This window comes from Petaurus breviceps, unplaced genomic scaffold (genome assembly GCF_028583685.1).
Source record: "Petaurus breviceps papuanus isolate PSGF00001 unplaced genomic scaffold, PetGlider_PUasm1.0 79, whole genome shotgun sequence".
NCBI lineage: Eukaryota > Metazoa > Chordata > Mammalia > Diprotodontia > Petauridae > Petaurus > Petaurus breviceps.
In genome coordinates, this window is record NW_027186523.1 from 6,529,306 (window position 1) to 6,542,775 (window position 13,470).

Consider the following 13,470-nt stretch of genomic DNA (forward strand, 5'->3'; position numbering starts at 1 on the left):
GGTAAGAGAATATTCTTAGTGCTGCAGCTTTTTACTTCAAAAGTCCGAGATAGCACTTAAGCCAGAATTATGAAGCTAACTTGGTTTAATGTAAAGAGCATTGGTTGGAGTTCTGTGACTTAGCTGAGTGATTTTTGCCTGGTTAACATTATAGTTGTCAGTCAACAAGCACTTCATATCTATCTATCTATCTATCTATCTATCTATCTATCTATCTATCTATCTATCTGTCTGTCTGTCTATGTGTATATGTGAGTATACATGCATATACACATGTATATGCATATATGTAGGTATATAAACATATAGCTGTATCATTTATGTTTATATAACAAATATAAACACCTATTTATATTACGTATGTATATATCTATATGTACGTATATACATCTATAAACATATATGTATAAGTATATTTCTATAGATATATGTACATACATTGATAGGTATGCATTATACCAAAAATTTCAGAGCAAAACCTGTATATAATAGCTCCAATTATATAGCTATTTTAGGCTTGCAAAGCACTTTACACATACAGTATGTTATTTTTTTTAAGCAATTGGGGTTAAGCAATTTGCTTAAGGTTACACGGCCAGTTATTTTGTGTGGGTGCCAAGTATCTGAGGCTGGAACCGATCCTGGGTCTCTCGATGCCAGGGCCGGCGCTCTTACTCACTGAACCACCTGGCTGCCCCTACAGTATGTAATTTGATCCTCACAAGATCCTGTATGGCAGGTGCTATTATACTTATTTTACAGATGAGGAAACTGAGGCTGAGACATGTTAAGTGACTTACTCTGCATCACACAGCTAAGGCTGAGGTAGGTTTGAATTCAAGTCTTCCTAGCTCTAACTCTAGCACTCTTTCGATTATACTACCTAGCTGCCTAAGCAAGTATCCATAGACTGGGAAATGGTTCAACAAATTGTGTTACATGGATATGTAAGTGTGGGGTTAAAATCACCCCGTCTTAACTAAGCATAACAGGTGATTGGGTGTGCACAAATACATGTGTCTACATATTTGTCAGATTGGAATTCCCCATGTGGAAGAAGCTGGAAAGCTTGTTTCTGGGAGTGTCTTGGATGGATTGATTGTAGAGCACATGTAGACATTTTGTAAGTGGATTATTTCTATGAACCACTGGTGAATAGAAGGCTCTTTGATGGGATTTGAAACCATTAAAAAAGAACTTGCAACCAGAGCCTTGGTCTTTTTCTCTTCACCTGCATTCTCCGTAAATCTCTACGATTTCTTTGTTGAGAGTGCCCAGGAAAAGACAATACTGTGGAGGAAGAAGCTTGGGGAGCTCCCTACTGATGCCTTTATGTGGCCTGTTAACTTAAACATGTGTTCTGTGGCTGCCTCAGCATTTTTCTTTTCTTTTGTTTGAGATGAAGAGATTGGAGATAGCAACCTAGTGAGTTTCAAAGGTCAGGGAAGTGGCATCCCACCCTCTCGTAACACTCTGTTGTCCATCTCTGGGCCTTTTCATTTGTTGTCTCTATTCCTAGAATATTTTACTTTCTCACTGCTGCCTCCTGAATTTCCTGGTGTCTTTAAGAGTCAACTCAAATCTTACTTCTGCAGGTGGTCTTTCCTGCCTTCCCTTCCTACTTCCCGTATTGCCTCCCATGCTTTCTGTGTATCTCGTATGTATACAGTTATTTACATGGTATTTCTTTCATTAGCATGTGAGCTCCTTGAGGGCAAGAACCCTGGTTTTTACTTTTGTTGCATATCCAGTACTTAGTACAATGCCTCAAACAACAGGTGCTTAATAAATGCTTGTTGACTGCCTAACAGTGATAGAGATGGAACATTATAAACTGGCCACAACAAATGTGCCAGTTTGGCTGGAATGTAGACTACATAAAGGGAAGTAATGTTTAATCAACCTGGAAATGTCGGCTGGCACCAGAGTATAAAGGCTTTACAATGCCAAACAGAAGCATTGTGCTGTAACCTACAGACAAGTCACTGCTGAAGCTTCCTGAGCTGGGGAGTAGCATAATCACCCCTGTTCTTGGACAAGTCACCTCTCTCAACCTCAATTTTCTCATTTTTTAAATGGGAGGTCGTCCAGTCCTCGAAGGCCACAGCATTCATCATTCCTGTTCATAATTTCATCTCTGTGTCTTTTCACTGACTGTCTCTCATGCCTAGAATACGTTCCCAACTCCCCTCTGCCTCATGACTTTCTTTAAGATTCAGGTCGAATCCCATTTTGCAAAAGACCTTTGCTACTGCTACTGCGTCCCTCTAGGACCCTCTCCCCCATGTATATGGTATATATCTTATATGTACATAGTTGCTTGTGTGTTGTCTCCCCCATTTGAGTAGGAGCCTCTTGGGGGCAGGTTTCTGACTTTGTTGGGGAGGGTTTCTAGTTCATTTTAAATTTCATAATCATACATTTAACTCTAGTCTAGCCAGATTTGTGGAAAGAAAAGAGAAATGAAATCTAAAGGGAAGTACAGTTAAGTGAAGCAAAAAGATTATAGGGTATGAGAGCATCCAGGGGTGCTCTCCCCAACTACAGAGGAATAGTTTAGTGGTTAAGACAAAAAACTAAACCAAAAATCTTATGAGAGTTGGCCATGGTCAGTGATGGTGATCTGCCATCTGGTCTTTACTTCATGGTTTCCATGATGTTTATACCTTTTTTCACCTGGCCAAAGACCATATTCTGCCATCCAACCAATCAGTCTTAGTGGTACAGATGAAAAACTGGGAGCCCTTTGTGTTGGGCCCAGCACTTGCCATGAACGGTGCGCTTTGAGGGTAAAATTTTCCTCATGGAAGTTTTCTGCCCTTTGGAATCTTTCCTGCAAAGAGCTAGTAAATAACATGGTCCAGGGGCTCCTCATTAGTAATATCAAAGTGTAAGATGGGATTGGCAGAAGGGTGGGTGACAGGAGGGACAGTGTGAAGTCAAGTATTCTTGGTGACCCCGGCAGTAAAGCCTTTTGATTTATTTAATATGTCCAAGGCTTAGTATAGTCCCCAGCATACAGTATGTACTTAAGAGATATTTGTTGATTGATTGATTGATTAATTGATCTCTGTGATCACAGCTTCTTTTTGCCTTAGTAGCTGGTATCCTTGAGTTATTGTGACTGAAAAAATTTATTACTTGTTAGCCATCCTTCTAATATCCATCCCTTCTGACCTCCTCTTACAAAGCCTGTCTCAGCTACAAAACATTCAAGCTATCATTGGCACCTTATTCAAAATATGTCTAGATTTCTAGAACCTGCCAAAGCTTAATCTCTGCCATCCCATTTTGTCACTCATGTCCCCTTTTTACCAGATTTTGGTGGAGTTCTTTGATTCTTTGATCATGGAAGAGGGAGCCCTTAGCTGTCATACCCTTGGCATGGCCTTATTTTTAAGTAGCACTCAGGACTAATGAGTAGGTTCTCCAATCTTAATGGGTAACTTAGAACCCCATGATTAAGGTTAGATTCACAGAAGCATAATTATCAAATGTCATCTGGTTTGTATACAAGGCTTTGGAATTTTTTTCTGGGTTGTTTCATTTGCCACTACCTCAGCTAAGAAAGCTGTAACCAAGGAAACCTAAGGACTATGAAATAGCATATTCTAAACTTGGATTGTGTCTCTAGAAAAGTCATTGTAGGATCTTAATGCTATAAGTGATTTCTAAAGGTGGCATTGTCCAATGCCCTGCTTCACATAAAACATTCCAATAGATAGGTATCAATCCTGTCATAAAGATTTTTCAAGGGGAGAAAAATATAATATTGATTGACTTGTTCAATAACATACAGTAGGTCCCAAGAATCTTAATTCAGTTTAAAGCAATTAAATGACTAAAACTTTAAACTGCACTAAGACTTTTGGGACACCTTGTATTCCCATCAGTCAGACCAGGAATAATAATACACTTTTTATAGCACTTTAAGGTTTGATAAAAATATTTTTCTTCTGATGAGGGCTGTACACAGCACTCTAAGGAAATAGGCCTAGGCCTAGAGAGGTTGTGACTTCCCTATGGTCACATAGCTAGCAAATATTCAAATTGGGATTTTAACCTAAGATCAGCTGACTCTAGGACCAGTGTTCATTTATCCCATATTGCTTTTCAGTATTTTCGCCTTTGGGAAGGCCAAGGGAAACCCTTGTAGTATAGTCAAAAAAACACTGATCTGCAATCAGATGACCTGGGTACAGATCTTGGCTCTCACGCTCACTACCTGGACAAACTTGGACCAGTCAGCTTCTCTGACCCTCAATATCCTCATCTCTAAAATGAGAGGATTGGACTAGGAGATCTCTTGGGCCTTTTCCAGCTCTCTCTCTCTTATCATGAACCGATTTTCCTTATATTTGACCCAAACCTTCTTTCTGCAGTTTTGCTATGAAGACACAAATCATGATACCTTAAATCTCTAGAGCCCTTTTCCCTCCTCCCAACAATTTTCATTTAAATTATGTCACTTGATCCTCACAATCATCCGTTGGGCAAGTCACTTAACCTTTCTGCCTTAGTTTCTTCATCTGTAAAATAAGGAGGTTGGACTCGGTAGCTTCTGTGTTCCCCTCCAGTTCCAAAAATCTGTGGTCTATAATTTATGACACTGTGATATAGGGTAAACATTAATCATATATTACCCATTCAATTAAATTATAGTCCATAATGGCAATTTTGGAGACAAAGCAGGTTTCATAAAAGAAAGGGAGACCAATGGTACATAAAACCATGGGCTATTATTATAGTATGTTGCAACTCAAACAAGGGAAAACTCAAGGCCTAAAATAAGAAAGCAGGTTGTTGAAGAGGGAAGGGGGGACAGGAGAGGTAAAATCGGAAGGGCAAGAACAAAAAAAGACTATACATTGAGAGGTCACCAGAACCTTAAGTCTTCAGACTCTAGAAGGAGAAAGAGGACCTAGCATACCCAGGATCTACCCATCTCTCATCACTCTTTCTCCGTGATAATGAAGGATGCCCATGGACTTTATTGAGGGGTGGGAGGACATGAGTTTTCGCTCAGGTAGGTTTGATAAGTTTCCCATCTTTAAAGTCATACACAAAGGGAGACTGGGGATTGGCCAGTGTAGCAGCAAGCACCCCAAGCGTCCTCAGGGTGGCTGCCACTACAGGTTCTTGGATCTGCTTTGATAAAGGAAAGCAACTCAAAATGGGTTAACAAGCTTACTTTAATCAGTCAAACATGTGTCATTTACCTAGTTCAGGGGAAAGAGGTCAGCACCCCGAACTTCAGAATATACAGACAGAATTATCAAGACAGAAACAGATCAAGTAGACAGATTTCAAACTGTCCAACCATTACATCCATACCCAATCAACATCTGGGTTTCAAAGCCGGGGGGCTCTGGACAACAGCTTCCCAGAATCCATATCAAATCACAGAACACTTCTCAAAGTGAGCCCCAAAACAAAGCTACACATCAGGGCTTATATAGCCTTTTCCTGGCTCAGAGAATGTAACAACCTTATTGACTCACTGGCCAATCAAGAAGTACCTACTGAAAAACAAGCCTCCTACCCCAGGCTCCAGATGCACTTTAGCCTAGGGGCAGGGAAGATCTTTAAATTTACATTCCCATTACAGCCAGCCAGACATGTGGAATGGATTAAAAAAAAAAAGAAATAATGGATGTGGGTCCAAAGCAGAGGTAGACTGCCATCTGTATTCAGAAAAGTTTCCCAAAAGATTTTTTTTTTATTACCACAAGGGTCACAATCATCACAAAGTCTATACATTGTCTAGACTTAGTTAAACCCAGAAACTTTAAGTCCAAGGTCACACAATTAACAAGTAATTATATATTATTATATATTTATATAATTATGTAGAATATATGTTCATATAACATATAATTATTATATAAATTATATATCATTATTATATAAAATATAATAGGTAAGCTAGAAGTTAAACCCAACTTTTTGCACTTCAGCTTCACTACATTGGTCCTTGCTGCCCCCATAGTATCATCCTTGCAATCCTTTGCAATCTTCAAGTTAAAGTACTCTTTCCATTCCTTTATCTCTTCTTTATGGAGTTCTGAAAATCCAAGCCTTTACATTATACTTCTGTGACTTTATTTTTGGATGCCAAATTCAATGGGAGTTCAGACAGTAAGTAATGTCATTCTCTGAACCTCTCTCTCATTTTTGCAGTGATGGGGTTGTTGTTGTTTGTCATTCCTTCTGCAAGAAGACCATAGCATCTGGAAGGTTGTGCTGTGACTTGCAAGTGACTTGGATTTAAGAGAGGCAGGGTTATGCAAAGTTACCAGCCTCATTTTCTCCTCCAGAGTCATCTGGGTCCAGTGGCAAGATATAAATCAGTATGACTGGAGATGGCCCCATATGCAGTGGGAGACCTTGGCCTTTTTGAGCTAAGATGGGGTACTATGGTTGTGGAATATTAAATATATTCTCTGAATCAAATGATGTGTTGGTTAATTTTGCCAGTTTCCCTCCTCCACTTCTTTCTTATTCTTTAGCATAGGGAAAGGCTCCGATGAGTAGGAGGAAAGGAGATACATCTAGAAATAAAGGAGATGTAAAAACAAAAGTTTTGGGTTGTTTTTTTTTTACTTAAAAATAAGACCAAAGTATTAAACTATTAAAAAAGAAACATTTTCTTTTTTTAATTTTAAAATAATTTTTTCTTGATCTTTTGTTTTTGATTCACCTACCCTCCCTAATGTATCTCTTGTCCCCTTGTAAAGTTAAGGGAATTTGAAGATCTGTCTTGCCCTTTAATAGGCCCTTGTGATCTGCTTTAAGCTTTGGCCCAGCCCACAGCTTGAATCACAAGGAACCCATGGTGGGAGGAGTTTGCTGAACAGATGGCACAGGAACAGTGGAGCTAGGAGAGAGTGAGGCAGAGCAGCTAGTGTGAGTGAGAGAGGGAGGAATTTTGCCTAGGGGAGTTTGTTTGTGGGAAGGCCTAATGGAGGGAAGGCTTGGGGATGCGGGTGCTCCCTGGATTGGTGATGTGTATAAACTTATTTGTTACCATAGAGGAACTGGCTTTCTGGTATCTTAATAAATATCTTGGTTTCATCTTTGAGGAAGGGAGTTATTTATATTTTGCCATTCAACCCTGGGAATACACCTGCATATTCATAGCAGCTGCTCTAGGTCTCACATTAGCCATATACCCCCTCACAGAGAACCATCCTTTACTTAAAAAAAAAGAGCAGAAAAACATAGTTCAGCAAAATTAACACACGTTTTGAAAAAATACTGACATTCTATCCAGTATTCCACACCCATAACCTCCCACTTCTGTAAAGAAGGGTGTGGGGGAAAGCGCCTTCTCCAAAGTCTTCTCTGGGGCCATGTATGGCCATTACAGATTCTTAGCATTAAATTTTTAATGTTTTGTTCTTGTAGTTCTTTCCATTTCCATTGTTGTAGTCTTTGTGTATTTGGTTTTCCCAGTTCTGCTTACTTCACTTTGCATCATAGGATCATAGATTTAGGGACATTAGTGGCCCTCAAGTCTAAGCCCCCTCACTTTACAGATGAGGAAACTGAGACAAAGAGAGAATAAATGTCTTGCCCAGAGTTGCAGAGATAGTAAATATCTGCAGCTGGATTTGAACCCAGAAATTCCTGCCCAGGAACAGTCTTTCTGTCCTTCTCCATTTTAATCATATTCATTGCTTTTCACAGTACAATATTTCATTACAATCTTGAGCCACAACTGATTTAGCCCCAACGGATAGGCATCCACTTTGAAAATTTTCATTTTCTAACACTCATACATTGATATAAAATACAGCACAGTAGAAAGGACATTGGAATCGAGGATTTAAAAACCTGGGTTTCCAGTCTCACCTCTGCTGTTTAGTTTGTGCGACTTAGAGCAAGTCACTTAACCCCTCTGCCCCTCAGTTTCTCCATTTGTAAGTATAAGGAGGTTGGACTTACGTGATCTTTAGAGTCCTTTTCATTTTTTTTTTTTTTGAGAAGGCAATTGGGGTTAAGTGACTTGCCCAAGGTCACAAACTGGTTTTGTGTTTGGTGTCTGAGGCTGGATTTGAACTCAGGTCCTCCTGACTCCAGGGCCGGTAGTCTATTCACTGGGCCACCTAGCTGCCCCAAGTCTTTTCCATTTCTAAACCCTATGCCTCTAAGTGTGAGCCCTTTGGGCAGCATTAATCTTGAGATCAAGGCTGCCAGTTTGTATCCCCTTTACCCTCTCTGCCTAGTCTGCAAAACATCTGTGATCTGTCTCTATCTTTCGTCACACTTCTAGCTCCTGAGCTCCTGGACTCTATAATCTCTTCTTCAAAGACTTTGCTCCTGCCGCAGGCACCTCTACCCCCAGCCCCCCAGCTCCATCCTCTTCTCCTCCTCCTCCACATTTCTCCCAGTTACCCCTAAAACCCGGTTAGTGGAGTCTGCATCCTCTGATTCCCTTGAACGGGTGCCGGGCAGCCCGACTGAGCATGCTCAGTAGCCCGGCAGGTTTGCGAGGCGAGTCTGAAGCTTCGGCTGCTCCAGTGGCTGGTGTAGTGAGGGCGGGAGGCAGGAAGAGGGGCTGCCTGCTGCAGAGGCGACCGCTGAGCATCCCCGGCGCAGCCCCGCAGGTGTGCCCGCGGCCGCCGCGCTGCCGGACAAGCCTCCTCGGGCGGGTGCGTCCGGGACGGACGCGGGGGCCCCTCCATGCCGCCGGCCCGAGGGCTCCAGAACCAGCCGGCCGGCCCCTGCTATGGCTGGGGGAGAAGAGACTGAGGCTGCAGGGAGCCAGCCCGCCGAGGCTGCCGCGGCAGGTGAGTCCCTAAGTGAGACAGGCTGGGGGCTTGGGGCGAGCCCACAGCTCCCAGGAAGGGCGGGGCGGGGGGGGCATCGGAGAGCTTAGCCCCCTCCACCTGCCTGGAGCTGGGGGACCCGCTGCCGCCGCCGCTGCTGCAAGCTCTTACTGCCCTGTTGGGGATGCAAGCAGCTTGCATGTTCACGTCGCTCCTTGGGATACCTGCTGCAGATGAGGACGAGGGACTGATTAGCGAGCATTTATCTCTTCCTTCAAAAAGGGGAAACGGGCTCTGATTTTGTTATTTGCACAGGCTGCCCCTTTGGGCTCAGGTGCTACGGGTGGCAGGATACATTCCTGAGAGGCACGATGGAAGTTGTGTAGGAACCACTTTGTAGATTTAAGGCAAGAGCCTCCAGGATAGAGCTCTATGAGAAAATCCGTTCCGTTATTCCAGAGCAAATCTGTAGTCACCGATCTCCTGCCTACTACCCTCTTTCTGCCTGTCATTTTGAATGGTCTACTTGGATTCTTCTGGCCTCCTGCCATCATCATTCATAAAAAAGTTTTTTTTTTTTTTTTTTTTTTTTGCTATTCCAGAGCATAGGAAGAACAGACAGCATTCTCTTCTCTTCCTGGCTCCAGAAACTAACCAACTTTGAGACTGAAAAACAGGCAGGAGAGTAGCTCACAGACTCCTTAAAAGAAACGGAAAAACTCTTTCTTTCCCTCTACTCTCCTGCCCCAAGAAACCCCTCCCCTCCCACACACACACCCCTGTTATAAAGGGAGAGGTCATAGATTTACAGCTGCAGCAGCCACCTACTCAATCCCTTCTCCCATTTTATAGTTGAGGTAACTGAAGCCCAGAGAGGTTGAATGACTGGAAGTAACAATCAGAATTTGAACCCAGGACCACTGGAACATTCTGTTACACGAAATTTTCTTTCATTTAGTATAATTATTTATAGTAGTCCTTGGTCTGTCTGTTGTGTCTGTTATTGAAAATGGTAGAACCATCATTGTGTCTCCCACTTAAGTGCCAGAGAAATAAAAAGAATTATTAAGGGAATTTGCAGGAAAAATATTTGGGCAAAGGCGATTAGATTTCTACAATCTTTACCTAATATAATAAAACATATTCAATTATTTGCCAAAATAGATTGTGAGAAGAGAAAACTATTAGCATTCTCAGAATGAGAATTTGGAGTCTTCTAGTGTTTCCAAATTCCCGCCATCATAATGTACCTCACCATGTATTTTGTGGAAGAAGGGGATAAACCATTACTTAACTTATAGCTCCTGTTTATTTTTACTTAAGACTGGTCTCCTGATAAGATATTTGTCTAGACTTGTGAAAATATGTAACCAGTTTTATCCAAATCCAGGGGGCATTTGGATTCTTTCAATGTATGCTAATCCAGATGAGCAGAAATTCTAGATTAAATCATATGGCCTCAATTGAACCTTAGTGACAAAGTACCTTTTAGCTAAGTTATTTTCATTATAAATAAGCATTGATGTTTAGTTGAAAATGAAATGTGAAGTTAGGACATGTTTAAAATGATCCTTCTGACTTAGCTTAAAAAAGTTTCAATACCATACATAAACAGTGGGTTGGTGACTACAATACTTGAGAGTTCAACCTTCTGAGAGACTGAATGAAGTAAGCCAGATTGCATCTCATTTCCCATTCCTCCCCCCGCCCCATTTTTTCTTTGAATTGCAGAGCCCTGTTTTAAATTGATCTACTGCCTGGAGTATGCCTTGAGACCTAATTGAGGCACTGTATTTCTAAGAAGGCCAAACAAATCCAACTCAATCCTTCATCATCCGTGTTGAGATGGTGCATGAGATATCAGGGCAGTTCTGAGGCCAGCCTGTAGGCTTGAGTCCCCTCTTGGGCAGGCCTGGGCTGGTGCTAAGTAGAATCCTAGTGTTGAACTTCTGTGCCATCCAAAGTAGCCCTGTAACTCATCAGCCTTCCCGGAGTCTTTCACATTAGACATGACTCAGAATTGGTTTATTCTCTGTGGGACTGTTGCAGATTCCAACAGATCCCCTGGGCTTGGCAGATTACACTTGCCACTTTAAACAAGACTCAGAACTGAACTGGACGTCTGAGGTTTTTTATTTGTTTTTTGGTGAAGACATACGGCACAGTAGATAGAGTACTGGGCCTAGAATCAGGAGGAATGTTCCTGATTTTAAATCTGGCCTCAGACACTTACTAGCTATGTGACTCTGTTTTAACCCTGTTTCCTCATGTTACACCAGTTTCCTCATCTGTAAAATGAGCTGGAGAAGATGACAAACCACTCCAGTATCTTTGCCAAGAAAACTCCAAATGGGGTCACAAAGAGTTGGACATGACTAAAATGAATGAACAACAACAAATATGATAGAGAGAAGTTAAGAACTAAGACTATAAAAGGTTTAGGTAAGATATGATCCTTATACATAATTTAATATATTACATGAGAAGCAAAAAAAACCAGCCTCAGATCTAAGAAAACTTGTCTGGATTCAAGTCCCATCCCTAATATGGGTGACTCTGGGTGAATCATTTAGTCTCTTAGTGTTCTATACAACCTTTTAAAACTATACCTTTCTTTTTTTCTTCTTTGTTTCTTTCCTTCTTTTTTTTTTTTAATTTTGGAGGCAGTTAGGGTTAAATGACTTGCCCAGGGCCACACAGCTAGTGAGTGTCTGAAGGCAGATTTGAACTCATGTCCTCCTGACTCAAAGGCCAAGGTAAAACTGTACATTTCAAAGAAAATATTGACTCGCATTGGGAGAGAGCTCTTCCTCACCCAGGAGTTCTTATTAATGAAATCACAGTTCTAATCCCATCCTATATTACATGACAAGTACACTCAAGATAAACTAAAACAATACCTTTAATCTTAATGGTCTAGCTCGACCTAACCCTTTCAGACTACTTTTCTATTTCATCAGTTTGAGTGAAACAAAAATGTTTTAAGGCAGTTCTGATCTGTAGTTCCTTATTACCAAGTCCCTATTCTAGGAATCTATTTCCATTTATCCCATCTACCAAAGTACTAAATTTATCATTACATCTAAATAGCCTTATTAGGACCTTCTTGGTAAAAGTCTAAAAAAAAAATCCCCCAAACCAGGAGGGCAGGGAAGCATCTTCTGTGCTAGGACTGCCTTAGGTAAGGAATCTTTCTAGTCAACAAAAATCCCTGGGGGAAACCACAGGTAGAGAGTTCATTTGAGAACATTATTTGACAGACTTAAGAAAAATAGAAGGACCGTCCACTCTGCCAAGCGAGGGTGAGTGTCTTCTTTGTGAATGACTTCCGAATTCCTGGAATCGGGGACAAGACAACATCGAGGAGAGCCGAGTAACTGCCATCTCCTGGTGGTAGGAGAGGGCCTTGAATCCAGTGGAGACAGAGCTGTCTTGCCCCTCCTACTCATTCTGTTTTTCTCCTAATCTCCTCTGGGTTTCGCCTTGAAGTTTCAGAGAATTTCACTTTGCATTGTGGATTTGTAATTGCCGTGATTGACATTCATTTTTTTTCATGACTCAGCAATCAGAAGCCATTTTAATTAACTCTATATAAACGTGTGTTCCTGGCTGGGATCCATCCCCTGTGTTTCTGCCTTGGTGCGCATTCCCCAAGTCAAACTAGAACACCCTCATTACAGAATGGCAAAATCTTGGAACAAGAAGAGACCTTTGAAAAAAATCTTGTCTCAGTCCTTCATTTTACAAATGAAGAAACTGGGACCCTGAAAGGTGAGGGAGATGCCCTCAAATATTCAAAAATGGCAGAGCCAGGACCAGTGCTCAGGCTCCCAACTCAGTCCAATGCCTTTTCTAAGCACACCATGCTGCCTCTGATTATCTTTCACAGAAACACAAAGAAAATAAACTTTGCTGGCATTTGAGCTGTAGAACAGAATGAAAAGCTCTAAAATGTCATAGTGAATACGCCCAATATTTGCCTGTGCTGTAAAACTTGATTAAAATGCTCTTCCCTGCAAATATTGTTAAAAGAATTACGGATGGAGTTAGAAAAAAAAATCATTACTTTTAGTTTAAAAAAATGTGACCTATTTACTTGATTGAGCTCTACTTTTTATTGTTGATAGTTAAAGGTCAAAGAAAATCTGGGTCATTAGTCATCATCAGCAACAAATTTGACAAAGATATATTAAATATCTATCATGTGCAAAGCACTGTTCTCGGAGCTATGAATACAAAGACAAAAATGCAACAGTCCCTGCTTATTTTACGGATATGGAAACTAAGTCACAAAGAAATTAAGATTTGTCCCCGATGACATAGCTAGTAAATTGGAAGGGCTAAATTACTTCATCTCTTTGGAGCTCCGTTTCCTCATCTGTAAAACAGAGATAATAATAGCATGTGCTTCTCAGCATTGTTGCAAGTATCAAATAATATTATAGTTGTAAAGTGCTTAGCACAGTGCCTAGCCCATAATAAACATTATATAAATATTATCTGTAAAATGGGGATAACCATATTTACCTGAGATCATTATGAAGGTCAAGTGTGACAGTGTATTCTGTAATTATAAATCTTAAACAATTTTTCATTCTGAACTTGCAAAATGCAGAACATTTTCTTATACACAGCAGAATACAAAAAAGAGGGTTGTACAAAAACCTATGCATGTCCATTTTATATCATTTGCTTAAAA

At 40.9% G+C, this 13,470-nt stretch overlaps 1 protein-coding gene across 1 annotated transcript in view; it reads left to right on the forward strand.

Annotated features, from left to right (window-relative positions):
• Positions 1–8,552: 8,552 nt before the first annotated feature.
• The window catches only part of LOC138175809 (basic helix-loop-helix ARNT-like protein 2), an 80,590-nt gene continuing 75,672 nt past the window's right edge, over positions 8,553–13,470 (forward strand). Inside the window, exon 1 of the mRNA XM_069106309.1 lies at positions 8,553–8,792. The gene's annotated coding sequence lies outside the window, so the exon portion shown is untranslated. The remainder of the gene's footprint in view (positions 8,793–13,470) is intronic.